Genomic DNA, 21,689 nt, shown 5'->3' with positions numbered 1-21,689 from the left:
CTTAATTTCCCTCTTACTTCTACAGTTTTCCTCTCAGAAAATTTACCCACTCTTGGCTTTTTGTCTCATCTCTGTCTGAGAGAATAATCTACAATGCAGCTTTGACTCTCTCCCAATCACTAATGCCACATTTGCAACTTTTTATATAATACCTCCACTTGGATTATCTGCTGGAACCTTAAACTAACATGGTAAAACTGAAATCCATATCCTTATACTATCTCTTTCTATACTTCTTCAACCTTCGTCAAGCCAACTTTTGTTCATTTTTTTCAACTAACATTTATTAAGCATCCATTACATGCTTATACACTTTTTGAAAACCTCCAGGTCATTCTTAACAGTACCTTTTCCCAAAGCCCCGTCTGCCTATCAACCAAGAAGACATATCAAGATACAACATGCTGTTCTGTTATTAACTGGTATGCTCACCAGAAACCCCTGACCTTCATTCCATCTCTTATCTATCACTGATGCTCATCTGATCCTTAAATAACAATTTATTTTGTACTCCCATATTTGCTCCTTATTAAATATGCTCCAAATGACATGAGGATGAACTGAAACTTAGGATGAGGTTCAGGGATAGGATGAAAAATGGGGTAAGTCTTAGGAATGAAGTGAGGGTATCTACTATATTCCAATTTTTTAAGCTGTAATGTTAACTGTTGATTTAATTCAAATTAAAAATATTTTAAATACTGGATACATACAAAAATAATGTGATAAATATATATAAAGGTATTAAGAGCAGAGTAAAAAGAGCAGCCTTGTATCCACAACCACTCAATTAAGACACACAACTCTACCATTGCCTTTGAAGTCCTCTGTAGGTCCCCTGATCCTCTGACATTTCTATAGCCTTCAGGGCAAAGCACTGTCTTACAATTTTGGTTTTATCCTTGTCTGACCTTTCTTTATAGTTTGGAGACATAAATATCCCTTTTTGATATATTATACAGTTTACCTTACTTTTGAACTTTATACAAATTAAATCATACTACACATATTCTGTGATTTGCTATTTTTTGCTCAACATATGTTCCCAAATTCATCCATATTGATAGGTGTAGCTGCAATTCAATTACCTTAGTGTATAGTATTATTCTATTATATAAATATACTATAATATATTTATCTATCTCTTGTCAGTGTATATTTCAGCTGCTTCCCATTTTGGGAAAAGGGGTATACAAACAATGCTGCTATAAACACTCTTAAACATGTCTCCTGATACAGATGAGCAAGAATTTCTCCCAAGCAGTATTTTCCAAACTACAGATTGCAATCGAGTAATGGGTCATTAAATCAATTTAGTCATCACAATCAGCATTTTTAAAAACTGGAATAGAATACAATAGAAAATATCAAAAACGTAAGCATAAATTCTTAGCAAAAAAACTATACCAAAGGAATAGAATTATGAAAGAAGCAGACACATTAAATTGCTCTTAATTTTTTTGTTTTTGATTTGTTTTATTTAAATATTATGAAATTCATATTTGATACATACTTTATTATATTTTACCTTTATTACACATAGTAAGAACTATTATTATATGAAATTTTTATTTCATTGTGGGTGCACTGGGGTCATTAGGGAAAATGTATTTTTTTCAGTGTACGGGTCATATTAATAAAAGTTTGAAAAACATTGCTTAAGAATATATTTGGGGGTAAAACTGCTAAGTCATAGGCTACAAGCACTTCAAGTGTTCTCTCAGTTCCACATCTACACCAACACTTGACTCTCAGGCATGGTATTTTTTACAAATCCAGTAGGTATACACGGCTCTTCAACATAGTTTTAATTTTTGTTTCCCATTTGAATTGTTAGGGCATATCAAGGTGTGCCTGACATCAATCAAACAGCTTAAAAATAGATGCATAAATGTGGTCCATCCACAACTCATAGCCCATTTTTCTATTCTCATCTAAATGTTACCTCCTTCAAGATTCAATTTCCACCTCTCCCCATGAAGGCTTCCCCAAATGTTACAGTAATTTCTGCCTTTTCTAGATTTCTGTCTTGCCCATATTATTAATTTGACACATTACACACTATCTATGTACTCATAATGTTTTCCAAAACAGATTAGTAAAGGTTTATGAATGACATTGACATAGAATGAAAAATTCAATCATGTGAACACTAAGACTATTTACAGGCTATCTAGAGACCTCTCCTTTGAAAAGAGAACTGACAAAACTTGAGCATCTTCATCTATTCTGGAAATTATTTAGACTTTAGGAAGGAAAGAACACTGAAGCAAATGATTTAAGTTTTAGAAGGGTTTGTCCATTCATGTCAGCTAACCTTAACAGGAACTGACAACTTAAACACCACCAGCAAGCCCTTTCATAACAATTATTTAATAATTTGAATTCTGGCATTTGAGTGAATTTAACAATCAACAAGGACAAACATAGACTTAATTTTTAAATAAAGAAGTATAATGCAGTGAGAAATTAGTTAACCCAAACTATCAATATTCTTATAGTTTGATAAATCTGATATTATGTTAAATAATCATGAAAGTAATAATTAAGACAAAGATGCACTCTCAATGAAAGACAACCAATAAATCAAACCTTTCTAGAACTATGAAATTTTGTATAACGCAAAATATTTTCCTAATAAAATATGCTCTTCGAGATCTACTTTAAATAATGAAATCACAGGTATATACAGCTACAGTTCATTTTAAAATTTAGCTTAATGAAACTTTTCAACAAACTTCTCTGGATAGAGTACATTTTGAATGGTATGGCTTGAGTTAATATTAAACTAGCAAATAGAACGCTGAGGAACCATAAACCATAAAGGGTGACAAGAGAAAATATGTCTGGAACAAATAATTTATTATGGATAAGACATGAAATGAATAATTCACATCATGGTCAAGAGAAGTCTATGGAATAAGATGAGGATGATAAAGAGTATGACGCAGAAAAAAGGGGAAAGGAGGGGCAGCAGCATAAGACCTAAAATTCTATCGAGCAATACTTCAACATAGTTAATGTATTATTTATATGACCTACTTTCAAGTAGGCATGAAAGTTTTAATAAAAAACACAAGTTATGAAGCCATAACAACTAAAACAACGGTAAAGTGAGAAAAAGGAAAAGGTAAGAGATCTAACTGTAACTGAGAACCAAAACTTATTTCTGAGCTTCCTATAAGGTAAAAGAAAAAAAAAAAGGGTGGGGGCAGGGATATAACATTAAAGAACAATCATCATCTAATCAAATACAATATACTAGGCTGTTAGCAGAGTTATCTAATGTAATACTAGAAGGGGAATTTATTACATGATTTATTTTATAACTATTTGTGACAAAGCTAAGACAGTATCTTATCAAAAAAGTTACAGGCAATATTTTACACTATCATCAATAAAATATAAGTTATAATATTAGATTGCACTCTTATGAAAGTTTTTTCTGCAACCAGCTAAAAAATTGTGTGTGTGAGTATGTGTGTGTGTGTGCGGCATGCACACAACTTCCTAGAAATTTGACTGGATACCTAAGTAAGACTTAAATAAGCTATAGGAATTGTTATTTTTTTAAGTTTATTTATTTATTTTGAGAGAGAGAGAGAATGCACATGTGCTCTGCAAGGAGCAGAGGGGGAAAGAGAATTCCAAACAGGTTCCATGCTGTCAGCACAGAGCCTGATGCAGGGCTTGAACTCATAAACCGTGAGATCATGACCTAAGCCAAAATCAAGAGTCAGACTCTTAACTGACTGAGCCACCCAAGTACCCCCGGAATCGTCATCCTTAAGTGTTAACCCTATTCCACAGGCTGTAAGTCTTAAAAATTAAGAGCTACTTAATAAAAACACAATGGAGAAACTTCCAAGTTCCACTCAAGCATGTTAGGCACTTGGAAGTCATCTCTCCTGATTACACAACATGGAAAAAGTTGAACTAATTAAAACTCAAAAACTCTTTTTGGATCTACCAGAGAATTGGGGACATAGAGCAAACTGCTGTTCCAAAAACTAGAGAAACAGATAGATATATAAAGAGAATGGCAATATACCAGAGCAGGAGCCCAGGAGCAGTAAAATCCATGGAAACCACTACCAGGGTAGAAATATCTAATCTGTAATTAACAGATTGCTGGAGGATCAAAGTAGACAAGTTTTAACAGTTAAAAAGCCCAAAAAAGCCCAATTTTAGGTGACTTTCACCAGAGCCAAATCAACCTGGCTAAAGGGAAATACCTAACTCCAACACCCTCTAGCCTTCCTATTAATCCAAGGGAGGGGGGAGAAACAGAAGCACTTGTGAAGGTCACATTGTAGGGACACAAGCTCACTAAAAGATTGAAACCTAATCAGAGTATAGAATACTTCATCTCCCCCTGACACTGGACCACCATACCAATAGGGCTTCTGTATAACAAGGGAACACAATGGAAAAAAAAAAACTGTGCATCTCAGACAGTACTTAAGAAGCTTGTAGAAAAACCCAAAAAAAGGACAACAAAACAAAGTTTAGCCTCTGAAACATACAACTACAGCAAACGGTAAACACAGCCTAAGCCCTAGCCAGATAAACAGAAAACCTCACAGTAAAGGCCTATCCACCTCACTACTTTTTACCCATTTAGTTAATTTTAAGTGTCAACTTGCATATGCCATAGTACCCATGGTATCTAGTTTTTTTTAAATTTCTTTTTAATGTTTATTTTTATTTTTGAGAAAGAGAGAGAGAGAGAGACAGAGTGCAAGCAGGGGAGGGTTAGAGGGGGAGACACAGAATTGGAAGCAGGCTCCAGGCTCTTGGCCGTCAGCACAGAGCCCAACACAGGGTTCGAACCCATGAACTGTGAGATCCTGACCTGAGCTGAAGTCAAAAGCCCAATCAACTGAGCCACCCAGGCTCCCCATGGTATCAAGTTTTTGATAAAACACAAGTCTAGATGTTGCTGTGAACATATTTTTCAGGTATGATTAATATTTAAATCAGTGACTTTGAGTTAAGCAGATAACCTCTCCATAATGTGCCTGGGCTTCATCCAGTCAACTGAAGATGATAAAACAAAGGGCTATAGTCTTCTGAGGAAGAAGGAATTCTGCCTCCAGAATGCTTTCTGATTGAGTTGCAAAATCAACTCTTCCTGGGCCTCCACCCTGCCAGCCAGTCTTGCATAAATCACACTTGCCAGCCCCAAACTGCATGAGCCAATGCCTTCGAATCAATCTCTCTTTCTAGAAAGACAGATATAGGTAGATACATACACATATGCATATACCTCTATCACTTCTGCTTCTCTGAAGAACCCTGACTAATACAGAGTTTGGCCCCATTTAGGACTTCAGTCTTAAAATTACAAAGACATGGATACTGTCAGCAACCTGAATGAGCTTAGAAGCAGATTTTTCCCAAATCAAGCCTCCAGATAAGAGCAAGCCAAAAGGAGACCCTGAGTACAACCATGAGATACTGAACAATCTAGCTATGTCCAGACTTCTTTTTTTTTTTTTTTTTGCTTTTAAAGTGAGAACATTTTATTTTTTTAGCCTGATGCTTTTATTTATTTTTTGTTTTTTATATTAAATATAATTTATGTCAAATTGGTTTCCATATAACACCCAGTGCTCATCCCAACAGGTGCCCTCCTCAATGCCCATCACCCACTTTCCCTTCTCTCCGCCCCCCCCCCCCATCAACCGTCAGTTTGTTCTCAGTATTTAAGAGTCTTATGGTTTGCCTCCCTTCCTCTCTGCAACTTTTTCCCCCCTTCCCCTCCCCCTGGTCTTCTGTTAAGTTTCTCAGGATCCACATATGAGTGAAAACATATGGTATCTTTCTCTGCCTGACTGATTTCACTTAGCGTAATACCCTCCAGTTCCATCCACGTTGCTACAAATGGCCAGATTTCATTCTTTCTCATTGCCAAGCAGTATTCCATTGTATATATAAATCACATCTTCTTTATCCATTCGTCAGTTGATGGACATTTAGGCTCTTTCCATACTTTGGCTATTCTTGAAAGTGCTGCTATAAACATTGGGGTACAAGTGCCCCTATGCATCAGCACTCCTGTATTCCTTGGGTAAATTCCTAGCAGTGCTATGGCTGGGTCATAGGGTAGATCTATTTTTTAATTGTTTGAGGAACCTCCACACTGTTTTCCAGTGTGGCTGCACCAGTTTGCATTCCCACCAACAGTGCAAGAGGGTTCCTGTTTCTCCACATCCTCGCCAGCATCTATAGTCTCCTGATTTGTTCATTTTAGCCACTTTTCCTGGCACAAGGTGGTATCTCAGTGTGGTTTTGATTTGTATTTCCCTGATGAGGAGTGACGTTGAACATCTTTTCATGTGTCTGCTGGCCATCTGGATGTCTTCTTTAGAGAAGTGTCTATTCATGTCTTCTGCCCATTTCTTCACTGGATTATTTGTTTTTCAGGTGTGGAGTTTGGTGAGTTCTTTATAGATTTTGGATACTAGCCCTTTGTCCGATATGTCATTTGCAAATATCTTTTCCCATTCCGTCAGTTGCCTTTTCGTTTTGCTGATTGTTTCCTTTGCAGTGTCGAACCTTTTTATCTTGATGAGGTCCCAATAGTTCATTTTTGCTTTTTAATTCTCTTGCCTTTGGGGATGTGTTAAGTAAGAAATTGCTGCGGCTGAGGTCAGAGAGGTTTTTTCCTGCTTTCTCCTCTAGGGTTTTGATGGTTTCCTGTCTCACATTCAGGTTCTTCATCCATTTTGAGTTTATTTTTGTGAATGGTGTAAGAAAGTGGTCTAGTTTCATTCTTCTGTATGTTGCTGTCCAGTTCTCCCAGCACTATTTGTTAAAGAGACTATCTTTTTTCCATTAGATATTCTTTCCTGCTTTGTCAAAGACTAGTTGGCCATACTTTTGTGGGTCCAATTCTGGGGTCTCTATTCTATGCCATTGGTCTATGTGTCTGTTTTTGTGTCTGTAATCATACTGTCTTGATGATTACAGCTTTGTAGTAGAGGCTAAAGTCTGGGATTGTGATACCTCCCACTTTGGTCTTCTTCTTCAAAATTACTTTGGCTATTCTGGGTCTTTTGTGGTTCCATACAAATTTTAGGATTGCTTGTTCTAGCTTTGAGAGGAATGCTGGTGCAATTTTGATTGGGATTGCATTGAATGTGTAGATAGCTTTGGGTAGTATTGACATTTTAATAACATTTATTCTTCCAATCCATGAGCATGGAATGTTTTTCCATTTCTTTGTATCTTCTTCAATTTCCTTCATAAGCTTTCTATAGTTTTCAACATACAGGTCTTTTACTCTCTGCAAATTCACTTTAAAATTCAGGGAAAAAAAAACACGTGAATAAATAAAAATATACAAATTTTCTTATCATACAGTGTGCAGTTGAGGTGTATTATATAGTTTTTTCAGAATATGTTAGAATTAAGAAGTATATCATTAAATATAAAGTAATAAACTTAGTCATGAAAAGAACTGATATAGACTCTAAACCTCCCAAACTATCAACACAAAAATGCATGCACACACATACCCACAAACATACACAAATGAAAAATACAGCAAATGTAAAAAGCTAAGAAAACATTAAAAACAGAAAGCATAAGTTTAGTCATAGAACAAAGACCAAATAAGTATGTTATATCAAGAAATGCAGATGGGATAAACCTACCTTGAAAAAAGTAAAGATGTGGGTACCTGGGTGGCTCAGTTGATTAAGTGTCTGACTCTTGATTTTGGCTTGGGTCATAATCTCACGGTTTGCAATATTGAGCCCCATGTCAGGCTCCATGCTGACAGCACAGAGCCTGCTTGGGATTCTCTCTCTCTCTCTCTCTCTCTCTCTCTCTCTGTCTCTGTCTCTCTCCCATGCATGGGTGCATGGACTCTTTCTCCCCCCATCTTGCTCAAAGATAAATAAATAAACTTAAAAAAAAAAAGGTAAAGATGTATATAGATTGAGTCAAAACTCACTTCCAGGGAATATGGTAATATAGGAGAATCCTATGCTCACCTTGTCCCACAAATACAATTAGATAACATCCATATCAATGTAAATAACCCAGAAAATAACCTGAAGATTGGCAGAACAGACTTTCCACAGCTAAATTCAGAGAAGAGGTTACATTTAAGAAGGTAGGAAGGGCAGAGATGTGGTTGGGAGCTAAAAGGACCAAGAGGGCTGTAAGTGGGAGGGACAGACTCTGCAGTATTAGAGAGACCAAACAAACAGAACCTCATACCAGGTGCAGGGAACCTACACGGGGAAGACAATCCCTATAACATTTGGCTTCAAAAAACAGAGGGGCATAATTTCATGAGTTCTTACAATCAGTGGGGCTTAACATCTGGAACTTTAAAAACCATCAGGCTTGGCTCTAGGAGAGCCAAGAGGGCAAGAGGAAACTGATTCCCCACCTTAGAGACAGCACAACAAAGAGGCCCGCAGAGATACAGCCCAGAAGCAGCATTTGAAAAATGTCTGGGGTATTTGGGAAAAGATTTCTTTACTAATCTCAGAGGCTGTGCTGGAGGGGCAGAGATCTTTGGGAGACTTCTCCAGGAACAAAGGAGTTAGCTGGTGCCATTTCTCTCTCCACCAGCCTAGAGATACAGAAACCTGCTGGAATCAGTGTTGCCCCAAAACTCTCCACCTAGATTGCTAACAGCACACATCTCCCTCCCTACTCACCCCCCAACCATGATTTTGTGGATCTACACCCTCCAACCTTGGCAGGCATTCTGGGCAGCTGTGGGTCCCCTCCTCCAATGGACAGGTTTGGACCTTGCTGGCACTCTGTGTGCCCTGCCCCCACATTCTCCTATGGACTCAACCCCTCTAATCCTACAGCCATTTTCTAAAGCAGCTCCAGGTCCCCTTGCACAGCAGACCTGTACAAACCTTGCTAACACTGTGCTCCCTGCCCCCTTGTTCTCCTGCAGACCTGTCCCTTCCAATACATCCTTAGCAGGAGCCTATCAAAAGCAGTACCACAAGCCTAGCAATGTGTCAGTAGACTGAATAGGAGCCAGTACCACTCCAAAGTTACTACTGTTCCAAGGAGAGGGGAAGAACCACACACACCAGGGGCTGGAGCCCCAGCAGTGGATTGGGAGAAGATAATCCGGTTTGACTGCAGGTCCTCAGCAGTGAAAGCTTCTCAGGGAACAATATAGGGAAAGCAATCTGAGTTCAGTGCTACTACATCTCTGGCAAATGCCTAGTCTGACTCAACTCAAGTCCAAGGTGGCCCCAAGACTGGCTCAACAACAACACAGGGACCAAATCCTGCCAATAACAGGCAAAGAGAACCACGGCAGACAACTGGACTGAAAGGCAAAAGAGGTTCAGCCACAACAATAGGACACAAGCACCACACCTAAGAGACTCCTTTGAAGAGCCAGGTTCTTGTGACCAGGGGACAATGCACTGCAGGGCTCTACGAGACTTCTTTATAAGGCCACTACTTCAAGAGCAAGAAATGTAGCTGACTTTCTTAATACATACAAACAGACACAGAGAGATAGACAAAATGAGGAGACAGAGGAATATGTCCCAGATAAAATAATAGGACAAAATCACAGCAAGAAACCTAAATGAAATGGAGATGAGTGATATGCCTGATAGAGAATTTAAAGTAATGATCATAAAGATACTCAATGGACTTGAAAAAAGAGTGGGAGTGGAGGACCTCAGTGAGACCCTTAAGAAAGAGACAAACAACATAAAAAAGAACCAAACAGAGAAGAAGAACTCAATAACTAAAATTAAAAATACACTAGATGGTATAAACAGGAGACTAGAGGAAGAAGATGAACAAATCAGAGATCTGGAGGAAAGAGTAATGGATAGTAATGAAGCTGAACAGTAGGGAGAGCAAAAAATAATAATACAATGCTGAGGGAACTCAGCAACTCCATCAAGTGTAATAACATTCCTATTATAGGGATCCTAGAAGAAGAGAGAAAAAAGGGGACAGAATTTTTATTTGAAGAAATAACAGCTCAAAGCTGCCCAAATCTGGGGAAGGAAACAGAGATCCAGACCCATGAGGCACAGAGAGCCCCCAACAAAATCAATTCAACGAGGTCCACACAATGACATGTAATAATAAAAATGGCAAAAAGTAATTATATAGAGAATTTAAAAAGCAGCAAGTGAAAACAGTTAATACAAGGGAAACCCCATAAGGCTATCAGCTGATTTTAGCAGAAACTTTTCAGGTCAGAAGGGAGTGGCATGATATATTCAAAGTGCTGAAAGAAAAAAACCTGCAGCCATAAATATTCTATCTAGAAATCTATCATTCAGAACAGAAGGAGAGACCAAGAGCTTCCCAGATAAAAAATGTTAAAAGAATTCATCACCACGAAACCAGCCTGTAAGAAATGTTAAAGGGGACTCACTGAATGGTAAGGAAAGGCCATAGCTAGGAGTAAGAAAAGTAGGATGCACAAAAGCAATAAAAATGAGTACATCTGTAAAATTCAGTCAAGGGATTCACAAAATAAAAGGATGTGAAGTATGACACAATGTACCTAAAATTTGGCAGGACAGAGAAGAAACAAATGAGTTCAAACATAAGTGACAATCAATATAATATAAACTGCTATATGCACAAAATGTTATATACCTTATGGTATTAGATATATAACCTAAGGGTAACCACAAATCAAACACCATAACAGATATGAAAAAAATGCAGAGAAAGGAATCCAAGTATATCACCAAAGAAAGCCAGCAAATTGTGAGAGAAAAGAGCAAGAGAAGAATAGAAAAGAACTACAAAACAACCATAAAGCAAGTAACAAAATAGCAATAAGTACATACCTATCAACAATTACTTTGAATGTAAATTAACTAAACACTCTAATCAAAAGACATAGGATGACAGACTGGATAAAAAAGCAAGACCCACCCATAGGCTGCCGATAGGAGACTCATTTCAGAACTGAAGACACATGTAGATTGAAAGTAAAGACATGGAAAAACATGTATCATGTAAATGGAATTGAAAAGAAAGTTGGGTAGCAATACTTGAACAAAATAGACTTTAAAACAAAGAATGTAGTAAGAGACAAACAAGAACACTATATAATCATAAAGGACACAACCCAACAAGAATATATAACATTTGTAAATATTTATGCACACAACATGGAATCAGCCAAACACATAAAGCTGCTAATAACAACAAACATAAAGGAAATAATCAATAGTAATACAATAATAATAGGGGACTTTAGCACCCCACTTACATCGATGGATAGATCATCCAAACAGAAAATCAACCAGATGGATCTAACATACATTCAAAACATTCCAGCCTAAAACAACACAATACACACCATTTTCAAATGCACATGGGACGTTCTCCAGAACAGATCACATATTAGGCCGCAAATCAAGTCTCAACAAATTCAAAGAATCGAAGTCATACCATGCATCTTTTCTGACGACAATGCTATGAAACAAGAAAAGAACCTTAAGAAAAAAATCTGGAAAGGGGTGTCTTCATGGATCAGTTGGTTAACCATTCAACTTTGGTTCAGGTCATGATGTCAAGGTTTGTGAGTTCGAGCCCTGCGTCTTGCTCTGTGCTGACAGCTCGAAGCCTGGAGCCTGCTTCAGATTCTATGTCTCCCTCTCTCTCTGCCCCTACCCCAATCACATTGTGTCTCTCTCTCTCTAAAATAAATAAACGTTAAAAAAAAGAAAAAACCTGGAAACAACATAAGTACATGAAAGTTACATAACACGCTACTAAACAGTGAATGGGTCAACCAAGAATTCAAAGAGGAAATCAAAAACTACATGATGATAAATGAAAATGAAAACATAACCATCCAAAATCTTTGGGATGTAGCAAAAGCAGTTGTAAGAGGGAAGTTCATAAGAATATAGGCTTCCATCAAGAAGCAAGAAAAATTTCAATTACAACCTAACCTTAAACCTATAGAAGCAAGAAAAAGAAGAACAAACCCCAAAACTAGTAGAAGGGAAGAAATAATAAAGATTAGAGCAGAAATATAGAAAATAAAAACTAAAAAAAGCAATAATAACAAAATAGAACAATGAAACCCGAAGTTGTTTCTTTGAAAAGATCAATAAAATTGATAAACCTTTAGCCAGACTCATCAAAAAAAAATTTTTAAGAGAGAGGACTAATAAAATCATAAATGAAAGAGGAGGAATAACAACCAACACCACAGCAATACAAAGGATTTTAAGAGAATGCCATGAAAAATTATATGCCAAGAAATTGGAAATACATTCTAGAATAAATACATTCTTAGAAACTTATAACTTCCTAAAACTGACTCAGGAAGAAATAGAAAATAGACCAATTAGCTGCAAGGAAATTGAATCAGAAAACTCACAACAAACGAAAGTCCAGAACCAGAGAGCTTCACAAGTGAATTCTACCAAACATTTAAAGAAGAATTAGTATCTATTCTTCTCAAACTAGTCAAAAAATAGAAGAGGGATGAAGTCTTCCAAATTCATTCTAGGAGGACAGCATTACCATCATACTAAAACCATACAGACACTACAAAAAGAACTACAGGCCAATATCTCTGATGAACACAGATGCAAAAATCTGCAACAAAATATTAGCAAACGAATCCAACAATACATTTAAACAATAATTTACCATGATCAAGTGGGATTTATTCCAGGGATACAAGGGTGGCTCAATATTCACAAGTCAGTAAACATCATATTGACAAGAGAAAGAATCAAAACCATATGGTCATTTCAAAAGATGCAGAAAAAGCATTTGACAAAGTACAACATCCATTCAGAATAAACACCCTCAACAAGTAGGTTTAGAGTGAACATACCTCAACATATTAAAGGCTACATATGAAAATCCACAGCTAAACATCATATTCAGTGGTGAAAAAATAAGACCTTTTCCTCGAAGATCAGGAACAAGACAAGGATGTCTACTCTCACCACTTAATTCAACATAGTAATGGAAGTCCTAGCCATACTAATCAGACAACAAAAAAAGAAGTAAACGCCATCCAACTTGGTAAGGAAGGAGTAAAACTTTCATTATTTGCAGATGACATGAAACTAATAAAAGTCTGAATGACTCCACTAAAAAATTACTAGAACTGATAAATGAATTCAGTAAGGTTGCAGGATACAAAATCAATATACAAAATCTTTTGCATTTCTATATACTAATAACGAAGAAGCAGAAAGAGAAATTAAGAAAACAATCCCATTTACAATTGCACCCAAAATAAGATACCTAGGAATACACTTAACCAAAGAGGTGAATGACTGGTACTCCAAAAACTATAAAACACTGATGAAAGACAATACAGTGAAATGGAAAGACATTCCATACTCATGGACAAGAGAACATTTATTGTTAAAATATCTATACTACCCAAATTAATCTATAGATTAAATGCAATCTCTATCAAAATACCAAGAGCATTTTAACAGAACTAGAACAAACAATCCTAAAATTTGTATGGAACCACAAAAGACTTGAAGAGCCACAGTAATCTTGAAAAAGAAAAACAAAACTGGAGGTATCACAACTCCAGACTTCAAGTTATATTACAAAGCTGTAGTAATCAAAACAGTATGGTACCGGCACTAAATAAACACATAGATCAAAGTAACAGAAAAGAAAGACCAGAAATAAATCCACAGTTACATGGTCAATTGCAAGAATATACAATGGAAAAAGACGGTCTCTTCAACAAATGGTGTTGGAAAAACTGCACAGCTACATGCAAAAGAATGAAACTGGACCACTTTCTTACAACATACACAAAAATAACCTCAGAACGGATTAAGGATCTAAATGTGAGACCTGAAACCATAAAAATCCTAGATGACAACATAGGCAGCAATTTCTCTGACGTCAGCCATAGCAACATTTTTCTAGATATGTCTTCTTAGGCAAGGGAAACAAAAGCAAAAATAAACTATTGGGACTGCATCAAAATAAAAAGCTTTGCACAGCAAAGGAAACCATCAACAAAACTAAAGGAATCTACTGAATGGAAGAAGATATTTGCAAATAACATATCTGATAGAGGGTTAGTATTCAAAACCTATAAAAAACATAATGCAAACACACACACACACACACACACACACACACACACACACACAAATCCAATTAAAAATGGGTAGAAGACATAAAGAAACAGACATTTGTCTGAAGAAAATATACAGATGGCCAACAGACACATGGAAGATATTCAACATCACTGACCATCAGGAAAATCCAAATCAAAATCACAATGAGACATCACCTCAAACCTGTCATAATGGCTAATATCAACAAAACAAAAAATAACAAGTGCAGATGAGGATGATAAGAAAAGGGACCCCTCATGCACTGTTAGGAATAGAACTCGGTGCAGCCACTGTGGAAAGCAGTATGCAGATTCCTCAAAAAGTTAAAAATAAAAATACCATATGATCCAGTAATTTCACTACCAGATATTTACCCCCCAAAATGAAACACTATTTTGAAAAGATAAATGAACCCCTATGTTTACTGCACCATTATTTACAATAAGAAAAATATTAAAGCAATCTAAGTGTCCATGGAGAGATAAATGGATAAAAAGATGTGATATATATACAGTGGAATATTACTCAACAATAAAAAAGAATAAGACCTTGCCATTTGTGACATGGATGGACCTGGAGGTTATTATGCTAAATAAAATAAGTCATACAGAAAAAGACAAATACCATATCATTTCACTTACATATGGAAGCTAAGAAAACAAAATAAATGAACAAACAAAAAAACAGAAACAGATTCACAAATACAGAGAATAAACTGGTGGTTGCCAAAAGGGAGGGAGGTAGGGTATGGGTGAAATAGGTGAAAGTAATTAAGAGGTACAAACTTCCAGTTATACAACAAATAAGTCATGAGGATATAATGCACAATCTTTAATACTGCAATAACTTGGTATAATGACAGTAACTAGACTTCTTATGGGGATCATTCTATAATGTATAAAAATATTAAATCAGTATGATGTACACCTGAATCTAACAGGATACCATATGTCAATTATACCTTAATAAAATAATAATAACAATATTATTATTACTCATTCAACAATATTCACTGAGAATCTGCTCTGAGCCAGGCAATATGGTAAACATTGGATGTCAGGTATACAAAGGTGAATGGGCATACGAGGTTCCCCATCCTCTCACAACCTGTAATCTAGTGTAGGAGAATATGGTTACTTGCACCTTATTTTTATCCCCATGTTTCTCCTCAAAGGGATTTAAAAATCATTAAAGGCAAGAACTGGGGAGCCTGGATGGCTGAGCTGGTTAAGTGTCCAACTCTTGGTTTCAGCTCAGGTCATGATCTCACAGCTTGTGAGTTCCAGCCTCGTGTTGGCCTCTGGGCTGACAGCTCAGAGTATGCAGCTTGCTTCCGATTCTGTGTCTCTCTCTGCCCCTCCTCTGCTCATGCTGTGTCTCTCTCGTGCTCTCAAAAATAAATAAACATTAAAAAAGATTTTTAGAAAAAATAAATATAAAAAATCCTTTCAAAAATTAAAAAAAGCTTTCTTGGGGAAGATGGCGGCGTAGGAGGATGCTGGGCTCACCGTGCGTCCTGCTGATCACTTAGATTCCACCTAAACCTGCCTAAATAACCCAGAAAACCGCCAGAAGACCAGCAGAACGGAGTCTCCGAAGCCAAGCGCAGACGAGAGGCCCACGGAAGAGGGTAGGAAGGGCGGAGAGGCGGTGCGCGCTCCACGGACTGGCGGGAGGGAGCCGGGGCGGAGGGGCAGCCTGCCGGCCAAGCAGAGCCCCTGAGTCTGGCTTGCAAAAGCGGAGGGCCCGGACGGAGTGTGTTCCGACAGCAAGCGGGACTTGACATCTGGAAGGTTATAAGCTAACAGCTGTGCTCGGAGAACGGGAAGGCTGGAGGACAACGGGAGGGAGGGTTGTTGAGCCGGGACGACAGAGCTCAGCTTGGCGGGGAACAAAGGCGCTCGCCAGCGCCATCTCCCTCGCCCATCCCCCAGCCAAAATCCCAAAGGGAACCAGTTCCTGCCAGGGAACTTGCTTGCTCCGTGCAAACACACAACGCTGTGCTTCTGCGGAGCCAAACCTCCGGCAGCAGGTCTGACTCCCTCCTGGTGCGGTAGGGCCCCTCCCGAAGCGGATCTCTGAAGGAAAAGCGAGCTGAGCCTTCCCCTCCCGCCCCTGTGCACCTTGCGTATCTACCCCAGCTAATACGCTAGATCCCCAGCACCACAAGCCTAGCAGTGTGCAAGTAGCCCAGACGGGCCATGCCACCCCACAGTGAATCCTGCCCCTAGGAGAAGGGAAGAGAAGGTACACACCTTTCTGACTGTGGCCCCAGCGGTGGGCAGGGGGCAGACATCAGGTCTGACTGCGGTCCTGCCCACCAACGTAAGTTATTCAAGACAGCACAGGGGAAGTGCACCACAGTCCCGCACCACTCCAGGGACTATCCAAAAGGACGAAGCGGAAGAATTCCCCTCAGAAAAACGTCCAGGAAATAACAACAGCTAACGAACAGATCAAAAAATATTTAAACAATATAACAGAAAGTGAATTTAGAATAATAGTCATAAAATTAATCGCTGGGCTTGAAAACAGTATAAAGGACAGCAGAGAATCTCTTGCTACAGAGATCAAGGGACTAAGGAACAGCCAGGAGGAGCTAAAAAATGCTATCAATGAACTGCAAAATAAAATGGAGACAACTACGGCTCAGATTGAAGAGGCAGAGGAGAGAATAGGTGAACTAGAAGATAAAATTATGGAAAAAGAAGAAGCTGAGAAAAAGAGAGATAAAAAAAAATCCAGGAGTATGAGGGGAAAATTAGAGAACTAAGTTATGCACTAAAGAGAAATAATATACACATAATTGGTATTCCAGAGGAGGAAGAGAGAGGGAAAGGTGCTAAAGGTGTGCTTGAAGAAATAATAGCTGAGAACTTCCCTGATCTGGGGAAGGAAAAAGGCATTGAAATCCAAGAGGCACAGAGAACTCCCTTCATATAAAGGGAGACCTATAAGACTCGTGACTGATCTCTCCACTGAAACTTGGCAGGCCAGAAAGGAATGGCAGGAGATCTTCCATGTGATGAACAGAAAAAATATGCAGCCGAGATTCCTTTATCCAGCAAGTCTGTCATTTAGAATAGACGGAGAGATAAAGGTCTTCCCAAACAAACAAAAACTGAAGGAATTCATCACCACTAAACCAGCCCTACAAGAGATCTTAAGGGGGATCCTGTGAGACAAAGTACCAGAGACATCGCTACAAGCATGAAACCTACGGACATCACAATGACTCTAAACCCGTATCTTTCTATAATAACACTGAATGTAAATGGACTAAATGCGCCAACCAAAAGACATAGGGTATCAGAATGGATAAAAAAACAAGACCCATCTATTTGCTGTCTACAAGAGACTCATTTTAGACCTGAGGACACCTTCAGATTGAGAGTGAGGGGATGGAGACCTATTTATCATGCCACTGGAAGTCAAAAGAAAGCTGGAGTAGCCATACTTATATCAGACAAACTAGACTTTAAATTAAAGGCTGCAACAAGAGATGAAGAAGGGCATTATATAATAATCACAGGGTCTATCCATCAGGAAGAGCTAACAATTATAAATGTCTATGCGCCGAATACAGGAGCCCCCAAATATATAAAACAATTACTCACACACATAAGCAACTTTAACACTCCACTTACAGAAATGGATAGATCATCTAGACACAGGATCAATAAAGAAACAAGGGCCCTGAATGATACATTGGATCAGATGGACTTGACAGATACATTTAGAACTCTGCATTCCAAAGCAACAAATATACTTTCTTCTCGAGTGCACATGGAACATTCTCCAAGATAGATCACATACTGGGTCACAAAACAGCCCTTCATAAGTATACAAGAATTGAAATCATACCATGCATACTTTCAGACCACAATGCTATGAAACTTGAAATCAACCACAGGAAAAAGTCTGGAAACCTCCAAAAGCATGGAGGTTAAAGAACACCCTACTAAAGAATGAATGGGTCAACCAGGCAATTAGAGAAGAAATTAAAAAATATATGGAAAGAAACGAAAATGAAAATACAACAATCCAAACACTTTGGGATGCAGCGAAGGCAGTCCTGAGAGGAAAATACATTGCAATCCAGGCCTATCTCAAGAAACAAAAAAAATCCCAAACACAAAATCTAACAGCACACCTAAAGGAAATAGAAGCAGAACAGCAAAGACAGCCTAAATCCAGCAGAAGAAGGGAAATAATAAAGACCAGAGCAAAATAAACAATATAGAATCTAAAAAAACAGTAGAGCAGATAATGAAACCAAAAGTTGGTTTTTTGAAAAAATAAACAAAATTGATAAACCTCTAGCTAGGCTTCTCAAAAAGAAAAGGGAGATGACCCAAATAGATAAAATCATGAATGAAAATGGAATTATTACAACCAATCCCTCAGAGATACAAGCAATTATCAGGGAATACTATGAAAAATTATATGCCAACAAACTGGACAACCTGGAAGAAATTGACAAATTCCTAAACACCCACACGCTTCCAAAACTCAATCAGGAGGAAATAGGAAGCTTGAACAGACCCATAACCAGCGAAGAAACTGAATCAGTCATCAAAAATCTCCCAAGAAATAAGAGTCCAGGACCAGATGGCTTCCCAGGGGAGTTCTACCAGACGTTTAAAGCAGAGATAATACCTATCCTTCTCAAGCTATTCCAAGAAATAGAAAGGGAAGGAAAACTTCCAGACTCATTCTATGAAGCCAGTATTACTTTGATTCCTAAACCAGACAGAGACCCAGTAAAAAAAGAGAACTACAGGTCAATATCCCTGATGAATATGGATGCAAAAATTCTCAATAAGATACTAGCAAATTGAATTCAACAGCATATAAAAAGAATTATTCACCATGATCAAGTGGGATTCCTTCCTGGGATGCAGGGCTGGTTCAACATTCGCAAATCAATCAATGAGATACATCACATTAATAAAAGAAAAGATAAGAACCATATGATCCTGTCAATCGATGCAGAAAAGGCCTTTGACAAAATTCAGCAAGCTTTCTTAATAAAAACCCTCGAGAAAGTCGGGATAGAAGGAACATACTTAAACATCATAAAAGCCATTTATGAAAAGCCCACAGCTAACATCATCCTCAATGGGGAAAAACTGAGAGCTTTTTCCCTGAGATCAGGAACACGACAGGGATGTCCACTCTCACCGCTGTTGTTTAACAAACTGTTGGAAGTTTTAGCATCAACAATCAGACAACAAAAGGAAATCAAAGGCATCAAAATTGGCAGAGATGAAGTTAAGCTTTCACTTTTTGCAGATGACATGATATTATACGTGGAAAATCCAACAGCCTCCACCAAAAGTCTGCTAGAACTGATACATGAATTTAGCAAAGTTGCAGGATACAAAATCAATGTACAGAAATCAGTTGCATTCTTATACACTAATAATGAAGCAACAGAAAGACAAATAAAGAAACTGATCCCATTCACAATTGCCCCAAGAAGCATAAAATACCTAGGGATAAATCTAACCAAAGATGTAAAAGATCTGTATGCTGAAAACTATAGAAAGCTTATGAAGGAAACTGAAGAAGATATAAAGAAATGGAAAAACATTCCGTGCTCATGGATTGGAAGAATAAATATTGTTAAAATGTCAATACTACCCAAAGCTATCTACACATTCAATGCAATCCCAATCAAAATTGCACCAGCATTCTTCTCGAAACTAGAACAAGCTATTCTAAAATTCGTATGGAACCACAAAAGGCCCTGAATAGCCAAAGTAATTTTGAAGAAGAAGACCAAAGCAGGAGACATCACAATCCCAGACCTTAGCCTCTACTACAAAGCTGTAATCATCAAGACAGCATGGTATAGGCACAAAAACAAACACATAGACCAATGGAATAGAACAGAAACCCCAGAACTAGACCCACAAACGTATGGCCAACTAATCTTTGACAAGGCAGGAAAGAACATCCAATGGAAAAAATACAGTCTCTGTAACAAATGGTGCTGGGAGAACTGGACAGCAACATGCAGAAGGTTGAAACTAGACCACTTTCTCACACCATTCACAAAAATAAACTCAAAATGGATAAAGGACCTGAATGTGAGACAGGAAACCATTAAAACCCTAGAGGAGAAAGCAGGAAAAGACCTCTCTGACCTCAGCCGTAGCAATTTCTTACTTGACACATCCCCAAAGGCAAGGGAATTAAAAGCAAAAATGAACTACTGGGACCTTATGAAGATAAAAACCTTCCGCACAGCAAAGGAAACAACCAACAAAACTAAAAGGCAACCAACGGAATGGGAAAAGATATTTGCAAATGACATATCGGACAAAGGGCTAGTATCCAAAATCTATAAAGAGCTCACCAAACTCCACACCTGAAAAACAAATAATCCAGGGAAGAAATGGGCAGAAAACATGAATAGACACTTCTCTAAAGAAGACATCCGGATGGCCAACAGGCACATGAAAAGATGCTCAACATCGCTCCTCATCTGGGAAATACAAATCAAAACCACACTCAGATATCACCTCACGCCAGTCAGAGTGGCCAAAATGAACAAATCAGCAGACTATAGATGCTGGCGAGGATGTGGAGAAACGGGAACCCTCCTGCACTGTTGGTGGGAATGCAAACTGGTGCAGCCACTCTGGAAAACAGTGTGGAAGTTCCTCAAAAAATTAAAAATATACCTACCCTATGACCCAGCAATAGCACTGCTAGGAATTTACCCAAGGGATACAGGAGTACTGATGCATAGGGGCACTTGTACCCCAATGTTTATAGCAGCACTCTCAACAATAGCCGAATTATGGAAAGAGCCTAAATGTCCATCAACTGATGAATGGATAAAGAAATTGTGGTTTATATACACAATGGAATACTACGTGGCAATGAGAAAGAATGAAATATGGCCCTTTGTAGCAACGTGGATGGAACTGGAGAGTGTGATGCTAAGTGAAATAAGCCATACAGAGAAAGACAGATACCATATGGTTTCACTCTTATGTGGATCCTGAGAGACTTAACAGAAACCCATGGGGCAGGGGAAGGAAAAAAAAAAAGAGGTTAGAGTGAAAGAGAGCCAAAGCATAAGAGACTCTTAAAAACTGAGAACAAACTGAGGGTTGATGGGGGGTGGGAGGGAGGGGAGGGTGGGTGATGGGTACTGAGGAGGGCACATTTTGGGATGAGCGCTAGGTGTTGTATGGAAACCAATCGACAATAAACTTCATATATTGAAATAAAAACTTTGAAAAAAAAATAAAAATTAAAAAAATAAAAATTAAAAAAAAGGCAAGAATTGTAACTTCAAATTTTCCAAAGTACCATCACAGAATAGTATATACATTTAACATATTATACTTTGTAGAAAGTTATAACCATTAGTGAACAAAAATATACATGATTTTGGCAAAGAAATTAGGGCCTCTAAAAAAAATTAGGAGGCGTAAAAACAAATAATCTCTTATGGAAATTTAATATTTTATCCCCGAGCTAAGTGATTCTGCTCAAAAAGGTAAATAGTTAAGTAGTATATCCCTCAAGAAAGAGGAAGCACAAAAAGAATTTAGCAAAGAAAAGGGG

General features: G+C 37.9%; 1 protein-coding gene across 3 annotated transcripts in view; it reads right to left on the bottom strand.

Moving 5' to 3' along the window:
• Positions 1-21,689, bottom strand: part of CNTLN (centlein) — a 315,491-nt gene that overhangs the window by 212,759 nt on the left and 81,043 nt on the right. The gene's annotated exons all lie outside the window — the stretch shown is intronic.

This window comes from Panthera pardus, unplaced genomic scaffold (genome assembly GCF_024362965.1).
Source record: "Panthera pardus isolate Hobbes unplaced genomic scaffold, ASM2436296v1 HiC_scaffold_20, whole genome shotgun sequence".
NCBI classification, from domain to species: domain Eukaryota; kingdom Metazoa; phylum Chordata; class Mammalia; order Carnivora; family Felidae; genus Panthera; species Panthera pardus.
This window is presented reverse-complemented; position numbering and strand designations above follow the sequence as displayed.